The 20222-nt window shown below is 38.6% G+C and overlaps 1 long non-coding RNA gene across 3 annotated transcripts; it reads right to left on the bottom strand.

The window, feature by feature from the left end:
• Window positions 1–15946: 15946 nt before the first annotated feature.
• On the bottom strand, window positions 15947–19779 carry LOC113275936. 3 transcript variants are annotated; one of them, XR_003323825.1, is made up of 3 exons: window positions 19068–19779; window positions 17477–18102; window positions 15947–17213 (listed from the first exon to the last, which is right to left on the bottom strand). It is a non-coding gene; the product is annotated as an uncharacterized LOC113275936 (long non-coding RNA). The 3 variants fall into 3 exon arrangements; XR_003323823.1 differs by having other exon boundaries at window positions 17477–19779; XR_003323824.1 differs by having other exon boundaries at window positions 15947–17210; window positions 17477–19779.
• Window positions 19780–20222: the final 443 nt, after the last annotated feature.

Here is a 20222-nt window from a genome sequence, read left to right as displayed (position 1 = left end):
ATGAAAAATTTACAATGCAAATGCTTAAACACTCCCACACACTTAAACTTTACATTGTCCTCAATGTAAATTGAATCGTCCAAAGAAAGACAAGGTGGGAAATCATATAATGATATGCGACAAGAAATCAAAAAAAATAAATACAAGACAAGAAAAAGCTAAAAAAAAGACAAGACAAGAAATACTCATCCTATGGGTTGCCTCCCATTTAGCGCTTGGTTTAAAGTCGTCAGCCCGACTTGTAAGACGAATTCCCCATACACCAACAATCTGAAAAGTTGGGGATCCTTCCATGTAACCTGTTTTGCAAATAGTAACTTCACACAAACATTAGTATAATAAAGCAAAAGTGAAGCTATATCCCAATAGAAGTTTCCCCCACACTTATTATTGTCCACACTTGGAAGTGTATAAAGAACATAAAATTAGGAACTTCTATGGTTTCTTCTATGCAAACATTCATAATTAGAATCAAATGTTTCTAATGGTGGAAATCGAGAAACAAAGTCATTCAACAATATTCTCGAAGCACGTACATTCAAACCAATAAGAGGTAAAAGAAAGAAACAATATGCAAAGGGTTAGACAAACCTTGCACAATCTTTTATATCACATAATCCTCGTCATCCTTGAAAAATTCAAGTGAATTACTCACCTCTTTTATATCATGGTCCTCTATCAAACCTTGCAACCATTCTTCATCCGTTTCTACCTTAACTAAAGTCTCGGCATTAACATCATCATTATAATCCTTTGCAAATCAATGGGTCTTCCACAATATTGTCATAACGGTCACATTCTCAACATACTCGTCATCATTAGGCTCAAACTCTTTTGCGGCTGCAAATTTCGCTATAAGGAACTTTTTTAGAAGACTCAAAAATGCATCATCCTCAAGCTCCACCCTTTGTATAGGCTCTTGATCATTATTAAGATCAATGCTTGAGTAATCTACACAAGTGTCAACATATTCCTCTTCGTCTTCATTTTGATCCCAAAAAGATTCCGTTGTACACCTTTGGGTAATGTCACCATGAATTGCTTCAAATGACGTATCTTCATAATCATCGTCAATTTCATAGCTAACATATGATTGGTTGTCGCTGAATTTAGTGTTGCTAACCTCAAACTCATCCTTTTGAATAGGCGAATGATCATTATTAAGATCAAGAGTTGAGTTAGCTACACAATTATCAACGAAAGTCCCCAAAGTTGGCCCTTTTCAACATTAGCATCAATCAAATATTCATCACACACCACAGGCACATTAGAATAATTATTACTTTGAAAACAAAATTCTTCTTCATACCTTTCTTCCTTGTATTCATCAATGCTTCTTCGTAAGATAGCCATACCTTCACGAAGTTCTTGGATTTGCTCGTTTGTAGCCTCTTTATCTTATTGAAACTCTTGTCGTAAAAAGTTGGAAAAGTTGTATAACAAGTTAGAGACTTGTTGTTCACGAGCATAAGAATCCTCCAATCCTTGTCGTTGTTCACACATATACCCGCCATAAGGTTGTTGAGGAAAACCATAAGGATCCATGGAATATTGGTCATAGCCAATGAATTGGTTTTGATTAACTCCTGGAATTGTTGGAAGTTGTCATGTTGTTGAGATTGTTGGAAACCGTATCCATTGTTCCAATATGCTCCATCCATGAGAAATAAGTACCTGAAACACGATTCTCAAAACAAGGTTAAAAACCGAAAAGAAAAAAAAACAAAACTAAAAAAAAAAAAAAAATAAGAAACCAAAAACAAGTGACAACCGCTGCCTCCCCGGCAGCGGCGCCAAAATTTTATCGCTGTCGTATGCGTCAAAAATAATATTACTTTCTCACAACTTAAAATAAATAATATAGCAATGGTAAGAAAGGATCGTTCCCACAGATAGGACTAGGTTGTCAATATATTTCGGTTTCCTAAAGGTAACAGGGGAGTTTTCTGATTTAATAAACTAGACAAATATAAAAGCAAAGAAACAAACAAAACAAATCAAATTAAGTATGCGAAAGTATTGGTTAAGGATTTCGTTTTCATTCACTAACATGCTCTTGTCATAATAACTAGAATTGATATTTAATCTCTAATCAAAGGCCCTAGGATACCTTGATCGCAAGAATATCCCGCAACAAACACATTAAAAGATGCGAATATGAATTCACCTAAGAGAACAACCTAACGGAAAGCACTAATCAAGTTTAATTCCCTAGATGCACTAAGTTCAGTTCAATGAAATCAGGGCCAATCAAAGCAATCGAACGTGTAAAAGCACTAATCCGATTTAACAAAGGTCAAGGTTCACATATGGTTACTAGGATATATCACTACAAGCAAACCATATTTGTGCTACTTGTATCCAAGATGCTCACTTTTACGTATGAAACACCCTAAACTAGCATTAGATGTGAATAAATACATGGATATATATAATGAATCAAGATCGATAATTGTGAGACAAAACTAATTTATTAATAAAAGAAGCATGCTTGGTGAAATCAATTTAATCCATAACCAATAATAAAATCTAAGTACTCATGGCATAGGAGTTCATCACAAGGAGAAAAAGAAAACCCATGTTTCGAAACCCTAGGCTAAAAGTAGAAGAAGAAGATAAAAAGATATACTCCCGATATGATAGATGCAAAAACCTTTTTATAGACTTTCTTTCCTTCCCTGATTTCTCAATCTAGACCACATCCAACATAAGTTAGCTCGGCTAAGACTTGGCCCAAAATTAGAACAAGCCCATAACTCAAGAACCCATAAGCCTGTACCCTTTCAAACATAACCATAAGGTATGCTTGTCAGTTTTGTGAAACTGACAAGCTATTTATTAGCTCCAGCTCGTAACCAGTCACAGCATCAGACAATTATCATCTTTTGATTCTCTTCCATGACGTGCACAGTTGTACTGATTCAACACAGTTCAAGCCGTTTCACACACCTTTCCCAGCTTTCATCTCAACTGCAACTTCAGGCCACTTCCACCTGCATCTCTTTGCTGCCTCAATTCATATCCCATGGCTAGTTACAAAATTCTTCAAAAAATTCTCGCCAAGTTCCGAAATAGCTAGTTACAACATCTTTTCTTCTTCACAGCTTACAAGTGTACCCAGCTCAATCACCCATGACAATCTCCAATAACAACAGCTGCATCAACCCTTCTTCTTATTACTGAGATTAAGTTCAGCTTCCATCTGATAATTCAGCTGACCTGCAATCAATAGCAGCATCAATTTCCTGCTACTCCATTCTCACTGCACACACCACTCCATTGATTTCACCGGCTATTCATCTGAGCTTCCAGTTCAGCTGCAACTGTCACTCATTCCATTTCTGCTCCATTTAATCCTGCAGTCCAGTTACCCAGCACCTGCTATCTCCTTAAGCTTCACTCATTCTTCCCTGACTCGAATTCCACCAGAATAAAGGCATCAACATTAGAACTCATTCCCAGTTCAGCCAATGGCACTGAGAGCTCCATTTCTGAACTGCTCAGCTACTGCAATCATCTGCTACACCATCTTGCAACTACATATTCCCATTGAACAACAACCAACAATCATCTCCAACTCAGCCTTCCCAGCACCAGCTCAACTCACCACCACTTCCATTCCCATCTCAAAATCACTGGAACCCATTTGTTCTACATCTGCAGCTCAATTCCTCCATTCTCATACAATTCTCAGCATCACCACCAGTTAAACCCATTGTAAACACGCACCAAGTTGCAGCTGCAATTAGGCTATATCTTCCATGTTCTTGTTATTGTACCTGCAATATCCTTGAGCTTCAATCGTTCTTCCCATTACAGTTCTCTGCAACACAGCACCATAGTACATCCAACCTCCACTCAAGTCACTGCACCTGCAATTCTGAACTCAACTGCAGCCACCAATCCACCATTTTCCTTCTCCACTTGCAATGCAATTGCAACTCACTCCCTTGGCAGCAACCACCAGTACCAACTCAGCTCTAACACCTTCCAATAATCAACCACTGCACCCATGACAATCACCAGCAAGAACACTACTTTTTATCATCTCAGCACCTGCAATCACCATTTCCATTTCAGTTCATGCATGCACAACCATTGCAGCTGCATCACTTGTGTATATCACCAGCTTTATTCATTCTCTACATTGCCGCATTCCATTAACTCGAACGCTTCTTGCCTTAGTTTCCCCAGAATCCATATCTTCTTCGCAGTCCACCTGCTAACTCAGCTGCCATCATCCCTTAATAGCAAACTGCAACTTGAGCTACATCCACCACCAATGCCTTCGCTGCCAATTTCCTGCAATCTTTTGTAGCTTCATAACCACTTAAATCAGGCCACAGACTCAACTCCTCCAATTTATTTGTGCTTCTCTGCAACCCATTCATCTCGTCGCAACCAACCAGTCAACCAACTTCTCGCTTGGCTCAATTCCTTCCTTTCTCCAGTTTCTGCAATGCCAACTCCCATTGGTGACAACAACACAAATCTGCAGCTGCACCAGTCCATAATTCAATCACCACCAGCTCCAGATGCACTCAAATTCCTTGTAATCATTCATGGCAATACACACAGAGAACTCAACCCTTGAGTCTCTTCACCTGAGTCATGCTGCATCTTGCATTCTTACTAATATTCAATCGGAAACAACAATATCAGAACCCATTGCTTCCGTATTCTTAATTTTGTACAGCAGCAGCAACTTCTCATCTTTCGATTCACAACACAGATCACTCAATGGAGCAACATCAACCTCAATTCCATTTTGAATTCAACCCTAGTCTTCACTTATCCAAACCATCACTACCAAATGAAAATCCAACACAAACCCATTGTTACAGACCTTTGAATCCACAGAAACTCGCAACTGCTTGATGATTTTACTCCCTTCATCTCCATTTTCTCCGACACCAGCTTATTGTTTTTGATAGAGTTTTCGTCTGAGAATTCAAACACAAACTAAACTCTTACAAATTCGACTTGTCTTACCCTTTTACAACTCTCTGGTCCGACAACGTACTCCACCAGACCAGACCTGAGCTTTCCGGCGTGAACCATTCTTGGCAAGGAACTGAGAGCGGCGACGAGATTTGGCTGAGAGAAGAACTGGTCGTGTAATGACCAACTCGACCTAGTTTCTAGGTTATAAGGAAAACGTATCTACGATACCCACTCATTAGGATAAGGGTCACCCAAATGGAGGTGTGACAATTCAGTTACCAGCGTAGTTCTTCTTGTTGTTTCTAGTTCATTCGTTATCTCCTTCTTGTGAAACCTAGCCTGCTCCAAATATAAATATCGCCTGTGAATTGACCTTTTTTCCTTTTACGCTCCAAAAATACGATTTCTCCTTCTTTTGCTCCAAATGACTCCAAAGTACCTATTAAACTCAAAAGCAAACATAATATACATAATTTACATGAAAACATACCAAAGAAAGCATAAACTATAGATATAAATGAAGGTGTTTATGACACCTATCAAATTCCCCCACACTTAGACTTTGCTAGTCCTCGAGCAAATCAAACAAAACAAATACTAAAAATACATACAACTCCGTGTCGTCGAGGCTACGGTCACACTTAGCACGTATAACAAGCCTTTAAACCCCTATATGTCCCTAGTGGACGAGTTTTAGTCTCGTGAGGGTTTACTAGAGATATACCCACAAAACCTATTTTTCCAACTTACTAGTTCTCCGTAATGATAGCATCCAGCGCGCTAAGAAGACATAGAAATTCTGCACACTGGTAATAAGAAGTTATACATATAAATGAACACAATCTCATCCTTAAAAGTTGAGAGAGAAATAACCATCCCTTATCGAAAGAAATTCGGGTTCGGAGTGATCGAAAGTCTCGACTCTGCCTCACAAGAAAGGGTTTTATGAAGTTGCTCTCAATAATAAATAGCTTTTTATGGGTCACACATGTGTCGAGGTAGGAATGAAGAGAGAATCCTGCGACAGTTGAATGGTAGGAAGGAAAAACCCTCCGAATTGTTTTGAAAACCCACATCTTTTATTCATTTTGAAAACCCTTTTTCTGACGATCTCTAAGAAAGGAAATCAACCACTTAACGAAGGTGGGAATATGCTTACTTACCTCGTTATCCGTTTGGCGTGCAGTTAGCACCACTCTCACAACATCCATAGAAACGTCTTCGGTCTTCAATCCTTGTCTTCATCTTCGTCTTCGGTCTTCAACTCTTGATGATGAAATCTTGAACTTCGTAGAATCTTGACAATGTGATTCTTTCCTCTAATTCCTTGTTGCTTGAAACTTCATTGTGGATATTCCTTCTTTCCATTGGCTTTATTAAAAGAATACAAAACTAAAAACCGAACTATACAAACCCAAAATATATACAAAAGATTTTTCTTGTCTCTTTGTTTTTTTTTTCTTCTTTTTTTTTTATTGAGACAAGAAAAAAAACAAATACAAAACAAAATAGTAAAACGAATAATAAACCTAACAAAATTTTCTCTCTCTTTTTTTTTTTTTTTTTTTTGACAAGGGACTTAGCATAAAATGACCATGTCCCAAATTTTTTTTTTCGGAACAAGAGAAAATAATATACAAATATGATAAAATAAAAAAAAATACAAGTACAAAGACAACGGTGTAAGTACTTTACCGTTTGATTCTTCACAACTTGTATGTATCGATATCATAAACTCCTTGAACTCTCATCTTGATAATCTTCGCTCTTGTACATAAAGTCTTCAACTTGTAAAAATTCTTCTCCTTGTCTTGTTGCTTTACTTGAATCTGAAATCTGCTCATTTTGTACTGTTGCTTGTAAACCTTGAACGTCTTCAACTTTCCTTCGAATTTGTGATGCTCCCCTTGTTGATGATGATAGTGTTTCTATGGACATGTTGGTGTTGAGAGAGATAAAGTGGATGGTGCTAACTGCGCACAAGATTACAAGTGATATATAAGTTAGCAATTTGATGTCACCATCATGATTGATAAAATAACACTCAAGAGATCAAAATAGTGCTTCTATTGGTGGGAGGTTGGGTAGCTCACCATTCTACCCGGAGTTTACGTACGGTGACACACACTCTAAAAGCACATATTTAGACAGGTACAAAAAATGAAAGCCGGTGCCTCACATGATGTAACAATAGGTAGTCTCCACTATAGGAGATCACAAATCTAATACCGAATTCAGACTGCACCTCATTTGCCACTGGCATGGTTAAATCCAACTTTAACTCTCATACAAGTAAGAAACCCGATCATGTTCTCTGTCATCTCTAAGTTCAGTCACTCTTATGAGAATCTCGATGTAATCTTAGCGACATGTATACTATGTGACTCTAAACTAACTACAAGTTGGAGTTCTTTTATTCACTAATTGACATAAAAGTTGAAAAAAAATGAAAAATTTACAATGCAAATGCTTAAACACTCCCACACACTTAAACTTTACATTGTCCTCAATGTAAATTGAATCGTCCAAAGAAAGACAAGGTGGGAAATCATATAATGATATGCGACAAGAAATCAAAAAAAATAAATACAAGACAAGAAAAAGCTAAAAAAAAGACAAGACAAGAAATACTCATCCTATGGGTTGCCTCCCATTTAGCGCTTGGTTTAAAGTCGTCAGCCCGACTTGTAAGACGAATTCCCCATACACCAACAATCTGAAAAGTTGGGGATCCTTCCATGTAACCTGTTTTGCAAATAGTAACTTCACACAAACATTAGTATAATAAAGCAAAAGTGAAGCTATATCCCAATAGAAGTTTCCCCCACACTTATTATTGTCCACACTTGGAAGTGTATAAAGAACATAAAATTTAGGAACTTCTATGGTTTCTTCTATGCAAACATTCATAATATTAGAATCAAATGTTTCTAATGGTGGAAATCGAGAAACAAAGTCATTCAACAATATTCTCGAAGCACGTACATTCAAACCAATAAGAGGTAAAAAAGAAGAAACAATATGCAAAGGGTTAGACAAACCTTGCACAATCTTTTATATCACATAATCCTCGTCATCCTTGAAAAATTCAAGTGAATTACTCACCTCTTTTATATCATGGTCCTCTATCAAACCTTGCAACCATTCTTCATCCGTTTCTACCTTAACTAAAGTCTCGGCATTAACATCATCATTATAATCCTTTGCAAAATCAATGGGTCTTCCACAATATTGTTCATAACGGTCACATTCTCAACATACTCGTCATCATTAGGCTCAAACTCTTTTGCGGCTGCAAATTTCGCTATAAGGAACTTTTTTAGAAGACTCAAAAATGCATCATCCTCAAGCTCCACCCTTTGTATAGGCTCTTGATCATTATTAAGATCAATGCTTGAGTAATCTACACAAGTGTCAACATATTCCTCTTCGTCTTCATTTTGATCCCAAAAAGATTCCGTTGTACACCTTTGGGTAATGTCACCATGAATTGCTTCAAATGACGTATCTTCATAATCATCGTCAATTTCATAGCTAACATATGATTGGTTGTCGCTGAATTTAGTGTTGCTAACCTCAAACTCATCCTTTTGAATAGGCGAATGATCATTATTAAGATCAAGAGTTGAGTTAGCTACACAATTATCAACGAAAGTCCCCAAAGTTTGGCCCTTTTCAACATTAGCATCAATCAAATATTCATCACACACCACAGGCACATTAGAATAATTATTACTTTGAAAACAAAATTCTTCTTCATACCTTTCTTCCTTGTATTCATCAATGCTTCTTCGTAAGATAGCCATACCTTCACGAAGTTCTTGGATTTGCTCGTTTGTAGCCTCTTTATCTTATTGAAACTCTTGTCGTAAAAAGTTGGAAAAGTTGTATAACAAGTTAGAGACTTGTTGTTCACGAGCATAAGAATCCTCCAATCCTTGTCGTTGTTCACACATATACCCGCCATAAGGTTGTTGAGGAAAACCATAAGGATCCATGGAATATTGGTCATAGCCAATGAATTGGTTTTGATTATACTCCTGGAATTGTTGGAAGTTGTCATGTTGTTGAGATTGTTGGAAACCGTATCCATTGTTCCAATATGCTCCATCCATGAGAAATAAGTACCTGAAACACGATTCTCAAAACAAGGTTAAAAACCAGAAAATAAAAACAAAACTAAAAAAAAAACAAGAAAATAAGAAACCAAAAACAAGTGACAACCGCTGCCTCCCCGGCAGCGGCGCCAAAATTTTATCGCTGTCGTATGCGTCAAAAATAATATTACTTTCTCACAACTTAAAATAAATAATATAGCAATGGTAAGAAAGGATCGTTCCCACAGATAGGACTAGGTTGTCAATATATTTTCGGTTTCCTAAAGGTAACAGGGGAGTTTTCTGATTTAATAAACTAGACAAATATAAAAGCAAAGAAACAAACAAAACAAATCAAATTAAGTATGCGAAAGTATTGGTTAAGGATTTCGTTTTCATTCACTAACATGCTCTTGTCATAATAACTAGAATTGATATTTAATCTCTCATTATCAAAGGCCCTAGGATACCTTGATCGCAAGAATATCCCGCAACAAACACATTAAAAGATGCGAATATGAATTCTACCTAAGAGAACAACCTAACGTGTAAAAGCACTAATCAAGTTTAATTCCCTAGATGCACTAAGTTCAATGAAAATCAGGCCAATCAAAGCAATCGAACGTGTAAAAGCACTAATCCGATTTAACAAAGGTCAAGGTTCACATATGGTTACTAGGATATATCACTACAAGCAATAACCATATTTGTGCTACTTGTATCCAAGATGCATCACTTTTACGTATGAAACACCCTAAACTAGCATTAGATGTGAATAAATACATGGCGATATATATAATGAATCAAGATCGATAATTGTGAGACAAAACTAATTTATTAATAAAAGAAGCATGCTTGGTGAAATCAATTTAATCCATAACCAATAATAAAATCTAAGTACTCATGGCATAGGAGTTCATCACAAGGAGAAAAAGAAAACCCATGTTTCGAAACCCTAGGCTAAAAGTAGAAGAAGATAAAAAGATATATCTCCCGATATGATAGATGCAAAAACCCTTTTATAGACTTTCTCTCCTTCCCCGATTTCTCAATCTAGACCACATCCAACATAAGTTAGCTCGGCTAAGACTTGGCCCAAAATTAGAACAAGCCCATAACTCAAGAACCCATAAGCCTGTACCCTTTCAAACATAACCATAAGGTATGCTTGTCAGTTTTGTGAAACTGACAAGCTATTTATTAGCTCCAGCTCGTAACCAGTCACAGCATCAGACAATTATCATCTTTTGATTCTCTTCCATGACGTGCACAGTTGTACTGATTCAACACAGTTCAAGCCGTTTCACCACCTTTCCCAGCTTTCATCTCAACTGCAACTTCAGGCCACTTCCACCTGCATCTCTTTGCTGCCTCAATTCATATCCCATGGCTAGTTACAAAATTCTTCAGAAAATTCTCGCCAAGTTCCGAAATAGCTAGTCACAACATCTTTTCTTCTTCACAGCTTACAAGTGTACCCAGCTCAATCACCCATGACAATCTCCAATAACAACAACTGCATCAACCCTTCTTCTTATTACTGAGATTAAGTTCAGCTTCCATCTGATAATTCAGCTGACCTGCAATCAATAGCAGCATCAATTTCCTGCTACTCCATTCTCACTGCACACACCACTCCATTGATTTCATCGGCTATTCATCTGAGCTTCCAGTTCAGCTGCAACTGTCACTCATTCCATTTCTGCTCCATTTAATCCTGCAGTCCAGTTACCCAGCACCTGCTATCTCCTTAAGCTTCACTCATTCTTCCCTGACTCGAATTCCACCAGAATAAAGGCATCAACATTAGAACTCATTCCCAGTTCAGCCAATGGCACTGAGAGCTCCATTTCTGAACTGCTCAGCTACTGCAATCATCTGCTACACCATCTTGCAACTACATATTCCCATTGAACAACAACCAACAATCATCTCCAACTCAGCCTTCCCAGCACCAGCTCAACTCACCACCACTTCCATTCCCATCTCAAAATCACTGGAACCCATTTGTTCTACATCTGCAGCTCAATTCCTCCATTCTCATACAATTCTCAGCATCACCACCAGTTAAACCCATTGTAAACACGCACCAAGTTGCAGCTGCAATTAGGCTATATCTTCCATGTTCTTGTTATTGTACCTGCAATATCCTTGAGCTTCAATCGTTCTTCCCATTACAGTTCTCTGCAACACAGCACCAGAGTACATCCAACCTCCACTTAGGTCACTGCACTTGCAATTCTGAACTCAACTGCAGCCAGCAATCCACCATTTTCCTTCTCCACTTGCAATGCAATTGCAACTCACTCCCTTGGCAGCAACCACCAGTACCAACTCAGCTCTAACACCTTCCAATAATCAACCACTGCACCCATGACAATCACCAGCAAGAACACTACTTTCTATCATCTCAGCACCTGCAATCATCATTTCCATTTCAGTTCATGCCTGCACAACCATTGCAGCTGCATCACTTGCGTATATCACCAGCTTTATTCCTTCTCTACATTGCCGCATTCCATTAACTCGAACGCTTCTTGCCTCAGTTTCCCCAAAATCCATATCTTCTTCGCAGTCCACCTGCTAACTCAGCTGCCATCATCCCTTAATAGCAAACTGCAACTTGAGCTACATCCACCACCAATTCCTTTGTTGCCAATTTCCTGCAATCTTTTGTAGCTTCATAACCACCTAACTCAGGCCACAGCCTCAACTCCTCCAATTTCTTTGTGCTTCTTTGCAACCCATTCATCCCGTCGCAACCAACCAGTCAACCAACTTCTCGCTTGGATCAATTCCTTCCTTTCTCCATTTTCTGCAATGCCAACTCCCATTGGTGACAGCAACACAAATCTGCAGCTGCACCAGTCCATAATTCAATCACCACCAGCTCCAGATGCACTCAAATTCCTTGTAATCATTCATGGCAATACACACATAGAACTCAACCCTTGAATCTCTTCACCTGAGTCATGCTCCATCTTGCATTCTTACTAATCTTCAATCGGCAACAGAAATATCAGAACCCATTGCTTCCGTATTCTTAACTTTGTACAGCAGCAACAACTTCTCCTCTTTCGATTCACAACACAGATCACTCAATGGAGCAACATCAACCCCAATTCCAGTTTGAATTCAACCCTAGTCTTCACTTATTGAAACCATCACTACCAAATGCAAATCCAACACAAACCCATTGTTTACAGACCTTGAATCCACAGAAACTCGCAACTGCTTGATGATTTTACTCCCTTCATCTCCATTTTCTCCGACACCAGCTTATTGTTCTTGATAGAGTTTTCGTCTGAGAATTTAAACACAAACTAAATTCTTACAAATTCGACTTGTCTTACCCTTTTACAACTCTCTGGTCCGACGACGTACTCCACCAGACCAGACCTGAGCTTTCCGGCGAACCATTCTTGGCAAGGAACTGAGAGCGGCGACGAGATTTGGCTGAGAGAAGAACTGGTCGTGTAATGACTAACTCGACCTAGTTTCTAGGTTATAAGGAAAATGGATCTACGATACCCACTCATTAGGATAAGGGTCACCCAAATGGAGGTGTGACAATTCAGTTCCCAGCGTAGTTCTTCTTGTTGTTTCTAGTTCATTCGTTATCTCCTTCTTGTGAAACCTAACCTGCTCCAAATATAAATATCGCCTGTGAATTGACGTTTTTTCCTTTTACGCTCCAAAAATACGGTTTCTCCTTCTTTTGCTCCAAATGACTCCAAAGTACCTATTAAACTCAAAAGCAAACATAAGATACATAATTTACATGAAAACATACCAAAGAAAGCATAAACTATAGATATAAATGAAGGTGTTTATGACACCTATCATCTGGAAATACAAGTTTTCTAACAAAGCTTCATAGGACGGCTCCTTACCCTTATCTTGCAAATATTGTGACGCACCTGGAAGGTATCTTCCTTTAGGCTTGTGAATTTCCTCAGCTCTTTGTCGTTGGCTGAGTTTAGTTGGTCATTTCCTTTCTGCTCCCGTCCGATGCGGCTACGTACTCTGTCTGCATTGTCATTGGCGGAGGTACATACCTCAGACAAGGATTCAACATTTTTTGTATCACTTATAAAATCGGTGGCGTTCTCCGAGCGAATGTTTACTGATTCTTGCCACAACAGGTTTGCCATACTTTTTAGGAGACATAGCGTCTCATTTTGCAGATTGATGATATTGGTTTGGTTTGCGACAATGTTCTCCAGCGTTTTCGTGATACCTTCCATGGTGATTGGATTTCGAGCATTCGTGATTTTAGAAGAATTTGGCTGACCCGGGTACATCATAAAAGGGAAAGTTGGAATTGGTGATTGAAATGAATTTTGGTTAATGATGAAATTAGATCTAAGATCCACCCTCTTGAAGTTGAGAAAACTGGAATGAAAATTTTGAATTGATTTTGCAACTGAGAGATTAATCTCCCACTATGGTCGCCAGTTGTTTTGGGGTAAAAACTGATTGTACTGGTTTTGGTAAATTTGGGTGTGCCGCCGAGAAACGAATCTAAATCCTAAAAAAATACACTTCACGGGAGTAATTTAGATTCGTGAGATCAATTTATACAATCCTGGCCGAAACCAAGAAATGACCGTTCCAGTCTTGCTTCGGTCACAAAATGAAGGAGAAGGGTTGATCTTAGGGAGGAAAGTGAAGAAGGTGTTAAGATCAGAATGGTTAAATCTGAAGGTGTGGCTATTTTATGACTTGTATCAGAATGGAACTGACTTGTGAAATGCAAGCTATCAGTTCTTTGGGTGTTTTCTTCTGGATATTGTGTTGGTAACCAAAATTGTTCTTGGTCAAAATAGGTCAAAACCTACTTATATCAGTCATAGTTGCACGCACCCTGATCTCATAGGAAGTGGGAGTAGTTGAGTGATGGAGAAGTGGGGTCGTGTGAAAATGTAGAAAACCATGTCTTACAATGAGGGAAGACGAGTCAGTTTACATCCACTACTTCTCTGCTATCACTAACTGTCTGCCTTTCCTGAAACTTTCTCATAATGAGCGTGTTGCACGCCGCACGTTGTAAACCGCCAGACCAATACCCTGATGAACATCCCCCAGTTTGTGACATGTTTGATGTCTCGAGTATTTTATAGAAAATAAGTAGCAATTTGCTAAATGGGTCTTTCCTAATTATTCTGACCAATCACGTGCAAGCTAGGTGCTGATAGTCATGTGTGACGAGCCAAGTCATGAGACTTGCCACAAAGAATAGCATGTGACTCTATTAGGTTAAATAACTAAGTTATTTGTGAAGTCGATACTCGTACAAAATTGTATGTATTCTATGCATGTAAATCATCGCTTTTAAGCAAGCAACTCAAAATAATCGATGCATGTGATGCATCGCTATATTGAGCCTGTCTTGGTTGGTCGTGGAACCTAGTGTCTTAAAAAGAGCATGACCGACCACTTTCAGGAAGTTGCTGGGAACTATTTATGCATGCCAAAGGTAGGTCGGTCGGTCCCTATAGGAGAGTGATGGTTGGTAGCCATTTTGACATCCTATTGGTCGGTTCAAGTTAAATCTAGACCGGTTAAATTGGCTATCCAAATTGGATGGCCGAGATGATTCACGACAGTTATTGGTTGCCTCTAATTTATTTAAGACTCCTACAAGAAACGCGACCATCCATCTTTGGGCGATCGTTAAGGAGCCATATGGGCAAGCCGCGACGTGGCTGATTGTTCCTTATGGAACGATGGTGGCCAGTGATCATGTCCACATCTTGTTGAACGTCTATAATAGGAGTTAGGCCGGCCGATTCGAATGGCGAAGTTGGGAGGTCGAGATGATTTGAGGCAGTTAATGGTTGTCGTTGATTTAATTTAGGTTTTAAAATTCGTGTGGACAACCCATTTTGGGCCAACAGTTTTGGTGTTGGCGGCTTGCTATAGACTATTTGACCGACCAGTGCTATAGTCGGGACGCTATTGCGCGTATCCACTCCTTGTTCGTCGATTGGAATTGAATCTAGGCCGGTCAATTCTGCTGGAGAAGTTGGACGAGCGAGATCATTTTGCGGCAATGCTGCTTAACAGAAATTAGGGTTTCGCAAGTCGGGCGGCCACCTAACTTTGGGCAATCAGTTAGTGTTTCTGTTGGCGAGTTGGAAGGGCTTAGATGATCCAAGGTGTTAGTAGGCCCGCCGGTGTGCATGGTAGCGCTTGTCCGACCGTGTTAAGAAGTAGCTAGACTTGATAAATCGAGTGGCCAAAACGTATGGCCGTGATCGTTTTAAGACTAACATGGGTAGCCTATATTAAATTCCTTAATGAATTAGGTGTGTCGACCAACCAACTTCCAACTTTATTTAAAAGTGCGTGTGGCGCATTTAAAGAGATCTGATTGGTCGATGGAAAATGGGGCGGGCAAGCGGCAACATGGAGTGTGGCCGACCGGCCACGGGTGGCGCCTGCTGGAGCATATGGGTCGGCCAAATGGCGTGGCCACGCCTCCTTTTGTTGCTGCTTTTACCTGCCGCGGTTCCTCTTTATTTCTCTGTTTTCTGCTTTTTAGTAGAATCTTGCTCCTCCTAGCTCCATGATGGATTAATTTCCTAGCTTACTTAGGTTTAGTTTCGACCAATAGGGTTCGAGAAATTGCATAGTGCAAAAATCCTAATTTTTATAAATTAATTAGGTTAAAATTTGAATTTTGTGAGTTGTCACAAAATTGATCAAATTTGGTAAATTCTGTGTGTTGACACAAAATTCTTAATTTTATTCTCAGAGAGCAGTCAACGCGTCTTCTGACTGGGTACTTTCATGCAGACCTTAATCTTGATACTTCGGGAAATTCATGCTACTCAGCTGTGAGTGAACACTAATTGTCATGTCATATCAATATTAAGGGTTCAGCCAGGGAACATAGCATAGGAAAAAAATACTAAATAAACCATACATAAATGAGTAATGTGTTGTGTACCTGGGTGTACAACAACAGGGTTTGGATGATAATTTGAGTAAGTGAACTCTTGATTCATAGTGAACCAAGCCTAAATGCTAAACTAAGCTATTCTATTCATAAATCTTCTCATAAGAGTTTCATTAAAGGATACGAGAGTATATAACTCAGACACACACACTCTCTCCCTCTCTCAATATCTGACGATTATAAACTATCCACGTGAGTTAATCTAAACCACCCATTACACCCTACTAGATGCTACTAAATACCCACATACATACGATACGGGCACCCCTGTACACATGACATTCCATTCCCCTTGAAACCATCCTTGTCCTCAAGGATGAAGGTGAAAACAGAACAGCTAGAGTGGTTGCAGGACAACACTAAGCTCCACAATCAAGGTACCATGCTTGCTAAATTCATCCTTGTAATGAGTCACAGAATCTTGTAAGAGCATATGACGGATAGTAGCCATTGTATTGGTAGACCTGTCGAACATATCAGTCGCCTTTGTCTTGCTTCTTAGCAGCAACATCTTTTCTAGCACCTAGAATCTTCAGTTGGTTGCAGTGAACAGTCCCCATGTACAAGTGATCAACTTCATCTTCCGTTTTCTGTTGAGACACAACCATACTCGGTATCATATATGTACAGGCCTGACCATGAATGCACACAAGTATACCACTGAGCTGTCTATCACAGTTTGGTGCAAGTTGCTTGAGCTTGTAGTAGCCATTTCTCTTGTGATCAACCAACTGCTCCAGAATTTTAAATTTAAAACTAGCCAACACCGCAGATGTCCATTCCCTTGCGAATAATAGAACTGTACTTGCACAAGCCACTGACTTGGACACAGCTAGAGTGTGCATCCAAGTGTGTAAGAGTTGGACTGACTGCTTACTCACACAGAACTCAAGCTTAAGATAGCTACTTGTTGGTGAATAGACCAAACATAACAGTCTAGCATGACAAAATACCAACAAAACATTCCCAGATGCTTGTACTACCAGAGTTGATAAAATCAGTAAAACAAGCACAGACCTGAATGCAACACTGCCATTTAGTGCAAAATGGATAGCGAAGGATATGTTGATATCTACCATAGGAAAATTCTTCATTCTTCTCAGCACGAACCCAGAAATTTCTAATTGGAAACAGTCCATTCGTGGCAAAAGAGAGAATTCATGGATATCCATAAAGGCAGCAGGTGAACTGGAGGCGTGAAGCAACTGCTGAGATAAGAGGAAAAAACAAGAATTACCATATGCATCCACCCAATCATGTACAGGAATAACAGTAGTCCAAGTAGTAACACAACATTCAGAAGTAACAGCAAAAGAAAAATACTCATGAGTAGTGAACAACTTGCATCTATCATATATCCAGCGAGCAAACTTTAGTAGAAAAAATAGAAAGGCAGCAACTATTACTAGGTAACTCGTCGGATCTAAGTTGGCAATCATGTGATAACTTCTGAATAGTGGAAAGAAAGTACCTTTTGAAAGTGGAAGCATCAACATAGAGGTATAATCATGAATTCCAACAAATTTGGCTGCCGAATTGTCAACTTTAAGCAATTGGGAACGGTTTGAATAATCTGTTGATAATACGACACCATGAAGATGTGAAGGGAAGAAAAACAAACCCATACAGGAAAATCTTATACTCCACAATCCAGTTGCAACCAATCTGAATGTCCACCTCCAATATCCCACCAACAGCTGCACCTGTAGGAATTGAATTACCCTAAGTATGGGTCGAGTTTTAGTCATACACATGATGACTGAACTGCTCTAATTCACATATGCAACACTCTCCAGACTTGTAGAATACAATTTGCACTTCCAGCTGAAGAAGTTCACTAACCTTGAAACAATTGGAGCATGTGTGACAGTGAGTACAAGTTTTATCATCTTCATACTCCCATAGACTTTTATTTTTAGATACCCCACGCACAACCCATGTTGACAGCCAGAAGGTTTGTGTTGAACAAAGTATAAGAAACGAAGACCAGCTGTGGAAAATTGGAGAGATTTCTTCATTTCTTCTTCTTTAATAGCTGCAGATGTAAGCCTTGTACTCGATAAGAGGAAGCCCATCCTTAGAAGTCGAAAATAGCTCCTAACAATTACGAGAATAATCCTTATTGATTAGTCATGGAGTCTAACCAAGGTAACATATGAATTGACAAGTGTAATCACTTGGTGAGACCATGCGGTTGCTGGCCTAGAAACCTCTACAAGAAGTCAAATAAAACCAACAGCCACCCAAAATCATATCAGGCAAAACATACATCAGCTGGAAAAGAAATATTTTCGTTTCCCACCTATCAAGCATTTGATGAAACAATTGATAAAAATTCTTAATCTCACACATTAGCTTGCACACAGACAAATGACTATTCAGTGTTATACTATTTCCTCGTGGCCATTTTCGAAAACAACTGACCACTATCACCACTGTCACCAGTTGTAGCAAACTCTAGGACAATAGAATTTTGAAACAACCATTTCAATCGATACCCATGTCTTGTAATCACCTTGTAAACACAATTTCTATTGCACTCAGCCATGAAAATCAACCCAATAAGAACAATCAAGCCAGAACTATGAGTATCAAAACCAATTCTATAAGCATCAGCAAAATTAAAATACCCTCTGACATGATCAAATACGGAACCAGTGTAAACAAAAGAAGGATAGGAACAAAAAACACCATCATTCCAGCTCCGCAATGCGGTCTCAAGCATTCTATCCAACCAAATTGTGTCTCTCTTTGACATTTTGAACAAACAACATTTCAGCAGTACTAAGAACACCCCCATTAGTTAGTCTACAAGTAATTGAATCACCAGACCATGAATCTGCCCAGTACATATTCTTGGAACTCAGCTTATACACAGGATTGCTATCAAATTCATCCATTAAAATTGAGCCAACATATAGTGCAAAAGAACATGAAGTAATTGAATCGAAACCAAACTCATAAACACCAGCCAAATAAGAAAACCTCTTAATGAGTTTGAAATCTTTTCATGGATAAAAAAATGATACGAGAAGAATCGAGAGTAATGGAAAAACACTTACCCCATTTGATCTGATCCTTCCTTTCAAAGTTATTCACTACAGATTTATCAATTTCTTTAAACTGAAAACTCACAGCCTCAGTTGAAACAGCAGCTTCGTTTTCAACGAAGAAACGTGAAGGAATCGACTCCAAATCGAGATAATCACCTTCTTCAACAACACCAGTAGAAATTGATTTGATTTCCTCAGATGGAGAGACAGTGAAATCACCAATTGAAATAGCGGAGTATTCAATGTTTGAACTCGATTTTAAAAACCCATGTAAACCCTTAGCTGAATCAGTTTTAGATCCAGAAATTGAATCGAAATCTAAAGCTGAATCGGAAATAGCAGCAGGAAGAGAATTTGGAGTAAGATCTTGACTGAATTCAGCTACCGAGTCTTCAATGAACACCTATTCCTCATTCTTCATAGCTTCTGTATTCCTAACTTTATTCATGAATTGTTCTTCGAATGCTGGTACCTGAATGGATTCCCAACTGACCCTGGCCCAAGATATTTCATTCTGTAATCTCTAAAGCTCACGATTAATACTCCATGAAGAGACCTCGTTGGATAGATATCTATATTGTGTCTGCAGATGAAGGAAATGGTAATAGGCTTCGTTTTTTGCCTTAAATCTATACCAATAATCCCTAGATCGATATGAAAAAAAATTTGGATAAAATTTTTGCAGGCTGAGATATTAATAAAATTTATAAAATGTTTAGGATTGTTGCAACATACACCATTATGAATAAATTTTATATACATATACTGAACTGCTCAACACATATGTAAGTAAAGAGGCCCATGCACTCATTATTTTTAAATGGCTCTATTTCTTCGCGGAATGGCAACATATTAAATAGAGGGAGGGTTTCACAATTTTAGACCTGAACTAAAAACCACTATCAACACCTCGTATCTAGTGTATCTCTTCCGAATGCTCTGTTTGAATCTGTTTGATTTTAAGCCTTGTTGGTAAGAGATATTTGAAAAACATGAAGTTTTTTTTTTGGATCTTTCCATCAGTCTTCCTCACCCAGTCCACGAACGTTCGTGTCTCATTTGGGAGTTTTAGGGTTTCCACAACAAGGGTGTCCTTCTCTTGTTCGAAAATAAATAAATAAATATATATATATTATTTTTTGGCCTTCCCTAATAATATATAAA

Source organism: Papaver somniferum, chromosome 4 (assembly GCF_003573695.1).
Source record: "Papaver somniferum cultivar HN1 chromosome 4, ASM357369v1, whole genome shotgun sequence".
Taxonomy (NCBI): Eukaryota; Viridiplantae; Streptophyta; class Magnoliopsida; order Ranunculales; family Papaveraceae; genus Papaver; species Papaver somniferum.
This window is presented reverse-complemented; position numbering and strand designations above follow the sequence as displayed.